The sequence below is a fragment of the Chinchilla lanigera genome, unplaced genomic scaffold (genome assembly GCF_000276665.1).
Source record: "Chinchilla lanigera isolate Chin_1 unplaced genomic scaffold, ChiLan1.0 scaffold00022, whole genome shotgun sequence".
NCBI lineage: Eukaryota > Metazoa > Chordata > Mammalia > Rodentia > Chinchillidae > Chinchilla > Chinchilla lanigera.
Window position 1 is genome coordinate 4577440 of NW_004955423.1, and position 7674 is coordinate 4585113.

The window sequence follows — 7674 nt, forward strand, 5'->3', positions numbered from 1 at the left end:
CTTTTCACAGAGCATCTGGCTAAGCAAGGGTCCACCTACTATGAAAAGGATCGCTGGACCGACTTGGCAAAGTGATGGCTGTCGTTTTTTCCTTTCAAAGGATCTGAGTGTTTTCCTTATGCATTTCCCTGGGGCTAACAAGACAAAAGATTTCAATCCAACCCAGTTGGGGACAGAGGGAAATTCCCTTCACAGAGGTGGTACTTAGTTCCCCCTAGTGGTGCAGTTTGGGAACTTCAGGAGGGAAACCTTTCCCCTACTTAGTCCTTAACCCTGTCAACCCTGTTTCACTGGGGGAAATAGCTTTTCACCTGCAGTGGTCATTTGCTGATTCATGTTGAGAAAAAAATAACCATGGCCAGGATCAAAACACTCATCTTCCTGGATAAGCTGAGCTAAAGGTTATTCCATTTAGACATGTGCCTGTGAGTATTAATTTACAAAAGGTGTTAAACGTTATTAGAATAATTTGAAATATGGGGTCATCCACTCAGGCAACACAGGTCACCAGTCTAAGAAGTGGACGTTGGCCTTCTGTTCAGCATATTGAGTAAATCTATTTTGAATTTGAAACTGTGGCAACAAACTACTCTCTAGACGGGAAGAATATATTAACTTTGGTGAAGATAAACCAAAGATAATAGGTTAGGTATTTAATATTCTTGGAAATGGGATGGAGAGGGAGAGAGAGAGAGAGATTGAATGCGGGGAAGGCGGGGGGGGGGGCAGAGGGAGGAGGTAAGGTAAGGTGCTTGGGAGAGGAAAGGGATGCCCAGCCGCAGGCAGGTCTGCTCAGGCGGTCTCGGGGAAGATGTTAGTCCGTGTATTTGACTGAAATGCTGTGAGACGTGGGAACCCTCTCTCCTTACAGCCCCAATCTCCATTTGTCTTTCTGCTAATCATGTTTAAATTCTACTCTTGCTAGAATTTAACTTTATTTATTTGTTTGTTTGGTTTTCTTTTTTCCAGTACTGGGAATTGAACTCACGACCTTGTGCTTGCCAAGCAGGTGCTGTGCCGCTGAGCTAAATCCCCAGCCCCTAGAATTTAACTTTTAAAGAAGAGAAGAAGACAGTTAATATACAGGTCCATGGTTTTTACTAACAAAAAACTAGTTCCCAAACTGGTTGTGGTGCCACATACCAGTAAACTCAGCATGCTGCGAAGCTGATGCAAGAGGATCACAAGTTCAAGCCCAGCCTGGACAACTTGGTAACTGAGGAAGACTTTGTCATAAAATAAAATTAAAAAAAAAAAAAAATAAAAGGCTGGTGATATTGCTCAGCCTAAAGGTCTTGGGCTCAATCCCCAGTATCAAAAACAAACGGAACCAAGTCTCCTATCTTTACCAAACTTATGTTGAATATTTTGGTTTTTTTTGGTACCAGGAATCAAACTGATGACCTCAGGCTTGCCGGGCAAGCACTTACGCTGCTGAGCTACGTCCCCAGTCCTGTTGCAATATTCAAAGCATGTTCTCTAAAGGGCTGCCCGACTCTTAGCCACCCAGGGGATGCACCTCTGGTTCTGATTTTTCACCTCAGGCACTGCACAGGATTTTCTCTGGGCATCTAATTTGAGATTGAGTCACTGGGACTAATATTAAACTCTACCTGGGGGGTAGGGGAGCTGCATTTGATAAAGGCAGGGAAGGCAAACCTAAATGTCAGAGCAGGAAGCTGGGATAGTGGTTTAAAAGCCATATCAGGAAAGAGAAACTTGGCTCCGAGACAACTGCTCTAGTGTCAGGGCTGACTTATGACTATATAGGTGTTTTACACATGGCGTAGAGGCCCTCCACGGTGGGAGTGTTGACGCAAATAATTGTACATGGTGATAAACCACCAGAAAGCATTTTCCCTTTGCCTATGGAGGCTAAGACGGAGACATCACTGTACCTGGCAATAAGTAACTGACAATCTGTGTAAGAGAAATTACTGGATGGAGCAGAATGTGGGACATGCAGAGCTGAACCAAGTGGGCTAGGAAGTGAATAGCAAGGAATTGGTGCTGGCCAGGAGGTCTGGTGCTGACAGGAAGCAGAACGCGTTTGCTGGCTCTGTAGGCCAGGTAAGCATGAGAGTGATTTTCCCAAAGGAAAGAAGCTACAGTGCACTTTCCTAGTGGGTACCCGAGCACGCTTCTGTTGGACTTATCCTCCACTCGGCGCCAGGGGGAGGTAGAGAGTAAAAAACGGTGTGGGCTGAGCCGTACAACAGCAACATGTAAAAAGGCATACAGGATTTAAGGTGTGTATCGACACACCTTGATAATCTCAGTGACAGGCAGGGTGCTGTAATGAATCATTGGCAAGTAGGAGGCAGAAAGACCTAACTAGAGAGAGATGAGATAAAATGGTGAAGAAATTTAAAGGCCAGAGTATATTTTTTATATGGCTTTTTTCCCTGACCTTTCTTTGGCATATGCCCTGTGCAGTTATATAAATATGGGTCCTGAGTTCAAGGTCCGACATTGCAGCTTTTGGGTAAACTGCTTTTCCCTAGACCTCAGAGACTCAGGGTGAGAGAACACGAGGCAGGAACTGTGTGTAGAACAGGAGGAGAAACCAGGGCAAAATGTGCAGCTCCAGACAAGGACACCCTCCCCTCAACGGCGCCCACCCCGCCTCTCTGCCACAGTCAAGCCCTTCATGGCCATATTTGTGAAGAGCCATTTTGAAAGATGGACATGAATGCTGATGCACATGAAACCATAGCAACAGTGTGTTGGTGGGGACTCAGCTCAGGACTCCAGCTCTCAGAGCACCCAGCACTCCCTAAAAGGCTGCTGCACCCTTAAGGCAGGCATGGCTAGGGGGAGGACAGCATCGTTTTGGGAATGAGGTAGCCAGGGAAAAATTGGAACTTCATATATATGTACACATATATTTATTCATCTCCCAGAAGTGTTCGGGTAGCAGCTGTCATACTGGTCATTTGCTGTGGGGACACAACAGCCGACAAACACAGCTTTCAGCGGGAGCGCGCACAGCGTAGCCCACGGCTGGCTCCCAGGCACGGACGCCACGGTGGAAGGGCATGGTGCAGGAAAGCCGCTCTTCTGGGCCATCAGGAAGCAGAGCGTAGGGTGGGGCTGAGTGGGGAGCTGTCACCTAGAGAGGCTCCCCAAAGACACACACTGCCAACCGGCCCTGCCCAACAGCACGGTTAGCTGTGAACCCATAAGTGCATTGAGCCACTGAGGAGGATCATGGCCCCATGATCCAGTCATCTCCCCGAAGCCCACCTCTGAACACGAGACTTCTGCGGGACATTCTAGATCTAAGCCCCAGCATCCTTCTACTGTGGGCCCGATGTGTGTGTGCGTGTGCACATTCATGTGAGACTGAGAAATTTTGACCCAAAACATCCAACTATCATACGCATATTTTACCACTGATTAACTTTCTTCTCCCTTTCCTATTTTCCGCAGGACCTGCTTCGCAGTTACTCTGGTTTTACGTATCTGGTCCACCACCCTGTGTTACTGTTACATTAATACTAAATCGAGGAATAGGTGTTGACAGTGAGAGAAGGTTGGTTTCTAGGTATCCGTCCCTGAAAAAAATTCAAGGACAGACACTGTTGAAAGAGACCAGCACAAAAGTGACAGCACCCTGCTTTGTGGCCACTGTGGTACAGTTTGAAAACTCTGTCATGAGATTCACACGTAAATCTGAACTCACCACCAGGAAAACAATGGCCCAGCTGTGAGGGAGGGATGCGCAGGGGGAGGGGTCAACCTGGGCCCCGAGAAGTGAACACAGATAAAAATGAGTACAGCCAACACCTTCCAGAATTTAATGTTTTTATTTGCCATTTATTATAAAAATTGAACCTTTATTTTTGCACAAAAGATACTTTAAAAACAGTAAAATTTACCAAAAATCTACTGGATCTGAGGGATTCAGTAGAAGTTTAAACCTGAGGGCCAAAAACAGTGAACAAAATCTTACATTTTCTAATAACTTATTACCAGAACCAAAACCAATTAAACAAGTTTCCAAATATGCGACAAAGATACAATAATAAATGCTGTCCCTTCCTGTGAACTAACAAAACGCCTACTCAGGACTGGCCCGTTATGTCACTAAGAGCAAAATATTTCAAGAATTTAAAAAATCTTCTTGTACAATGTTAGCATTGAGGCTGACACACAACATACATGTGCACAAACAAATCCATTCTAACTCTCTACGCCTTTGTATTTTTAAAACTGCACCATCTCTGTTAGAGATAATGTGAAACATGCAGATGGCATTTGTAATTTTCTCTGCAATAGTATGTTTATCAGTTAAATGCAAAATTTAAATATGAAATAAAGTTCAACCAGAGGCTGTCTCAGCTCATTACTTTGGCTCATATATGTGTTAATGCTTTAGTGTTGATTAAACTGTTCATATAGAAAATTTTTAAAAATGCAGTCCATTACCAAAGGTACTTAGAAGATAGTTATCACTTGATACAGAAGCAATGAAGAAGAGACCAATTAAATAAGACCAAAGTTTTTCTTTTTTTAGACAGGTTCTCACTCTGTAGTTCAGGTTGGCCATGAACTCACTATGAAGCCTGGGCTGGGCTTGAACTTGTGGTGATTCTGCCTCAGCCTTCCAAGGGCTGGGATTACAGGTGTTGCACCACCACACCCAGCTAAGATTGAATTTTTTTTTAACTGCTTCCACATTTAACTTCTGGCTGAGGATAAGAACTAATGATATCCAGGGCATTTTGCAACATTATTGGTTTATACCATTTCACATACATAATACCTTCAGAATATAAACCAGGATACAAAATAACTCCTTTCCCCTTCCACCAGTCTTTCTCTTGTTTCCAGAAAGAAACAGATTCTGATGTAATGTACAGTTAAAACAAACTGGACCTACGCTATTTTGGTAGTTTCTGGTGATGAAGGATCCTATGATCAGTTCAAAATATGAAAGGGATGGATAAAGTAGAACTACTCAGGTATAATTACAGTGCTGGCTCCCTTGCAAATAAACAAGCTCAGGTATCACTGCAAATCTTCTAGCACAAATACATTGTTACTATACAAGCGCTGATCAGATTTAGTGGGGTATGTGGATGTCGAAGGAAAACAAAATACCTTATGTGGACAGTACAGTGCTAAGAGAACATAAAGGCACAAAGGTAATTTTATTGAAAAACAGAGAAATACTGTCAAGTCCACAGAATAATTGATTATTTTAATGAATCTATCAACATTATGAAATGTTTTAATTAAACATAAAATCTGAGTCATGAAATACTTGAAAAACAAGTATTTCACTATCAAATGATCAAGTTATACACAGAAATCACTGTTGCACACCAGAGCACACCTATCAGAGCTCTGCCACAACGACACGCTGAAGATCTCATTTACTCTGTTTTACATAACGTGAATGTCAGGTGATAGTCAACTGTGGTGACATGCAGGGGAAAAAGGCTAAGACTGAGGGCAGGAAATGAAAATACAGCACCTCTGTTCCACACAGACACCCTGACGGAGGTGAGGGAAAGGACACTACAGCTCCAAACACTTCTGTTCTCAAACTGAGGTTGAGTATTTGGTTTCTTACAAGGGGACAGAATACTTCCTGATTACAAGTAATGAATTTATAAAGACTTCTATCCTTATATTAGTCTATGACCTCTTGCAATTTTTCCATATTGCAAAATAATGTTACAGTTTGCGTACATGGAACATGTGTGTCTCTATGCGAGTGTGTATGTGCAAATGAAATGAACCAATGCCACTGCCTGCCTAACCCAGAAACACTGTTTTTAAATCTCTACATTTAGTTTTTGGAAAATACATTCTTGGAAATCAAAAGCGAACCAAAGTCTCATGATTGTAACTGAGCAAACTTCGTTTTTTAAATGTAAAATGCTCTTAAGTGAATATGAACACCTGTAAAATAAAGATCTGCCCCAACAGTGCAGTCAGCGCAGGATCACCACATCTTCCCACACCAGAGAGCAGTGTCCCTGTTACTGCAGCAGGGCTGTGCTGTGTCAAAACCTACAGCAACTCTGGTGCGCAGGATCTAAATGACAAAGACACTGGAAAGCTCCGGCATCAAGAGCAACACAGTCTGCAGAGCAACCACCTCAGTGTGTGGGAAGCAGCGTACACATTCATTATTCATCCTCTGCAAGCTGCTCTCCAAACCTTCACAGGTGATGAGATTCATCTGCACTTGAACAGAACCTGCGCTTCGTCACGGAGAAGTTCTAGTTTGTTTGGTGAATGGTAGCACATTCGAATTTTGTTTTGAAAACTGTAAAACAGGGTAAGGTTTCTCATACACATTATGTGTAATTATGTGGCCAAGAACATTTAAACATCTCTCCGTGCTTTACACTCATGTCCAAAACTTAAGAGATTCCTATCTGACCCTGGAATCGGTACACACAGCAGTGCTACTAGGAAGCAGTACAATACCATCAACTCACATTGTAGTAAATGAGAATAACACAGCCCTGGGTAGAGTCAGAATCTGTTTGGTGAAGTCCTGAAAGACAGCTTCGTCAGTTACGCCTGGATTCCTGAGAACGTACATGTTCTGATTAAAGGCAAGTTTTGGTAAGAAGCAAATCTTTATACCATTCTTTCCCACTCAGAATACACAACACTGTGTTAGGCAGTTTTGGGTGTCATATATTCTTTATAGCTAATACTCAAATTTCATTTGACGTGAATAATTCTGTCTCTGAACTTCAGCCCAGGCATGTGTGGCAGGTGAGAGAAGCTACATTTGTCATACTCGCCAGGGATGGCAAAGCTTTCAGAGCTTTCCGGAACAAACAGCCTGCTGCGGCACGTGTGCCATGGGTTTGCTGCCGCTGCTCTGAACACTTACTTTCTTTTTTTGTCTCTTTGAGACAAGGTCTCACTGTGCAGTTCAGGTTGGTCTTGAACTCACTTTGCAGCCCAGGCTGGCCTCAAACTCGCAATGATCCTCCTGCCTGGGCCTCCCAAGTGCTGGGATTCAGGCGTGTGCCACCACGCCTGGCTAAACGCTGACTTTCACCTTGCTGGAACAAAGCTAGAGAAAACATACACCCCACAGCACAGTTCCATGTTTACAGTGCTCTTTCTCTCTAGACTATTTTCCAGTTTTATCTAGATGGTCAATAGATTACTTCATAGTTACATCTAAAATGAGGTGGCATCATGAGGCCTAGACCCATTAGAGAAAAACACATTAAAAATGCACATTTCCCAAAAGTGAGTGTGTCAGTTTTATTTCTTCAACAGTGTGCATAATAAAAGGTCAAACGCAAAGGTCTTTACGAAGAGGAGCAAAGTGTATTCCAGGAGAGTTAAAGGCAAGAGATGAACTTCAGTTGGGTTCATTTCTATGTGAGCTCTGAAAGCTCATCTTAGATACTGAATAGACACTGAGTGTTTTCTATTACATCTAGACGTCATGCAGATGGAGGGAAACAATGCATTTTGCTTTAACACCGAATTTCTACAAAGTATTTTAAAATCAGCTCTAAAATCTAAATCGGTCTCTCTCTTCTCCACCATAGGTTTTACAAGTAATTAAGAATTGTAAGCTGCGGGTGGTGGGGTATACCTCAAATCTCAGACTTAGGAAGCTGAGGCAGAAGGATCCCCATGAGTTTGAGCCAGCCTGGATACACAGCGAGTTCAAGGCCAGTG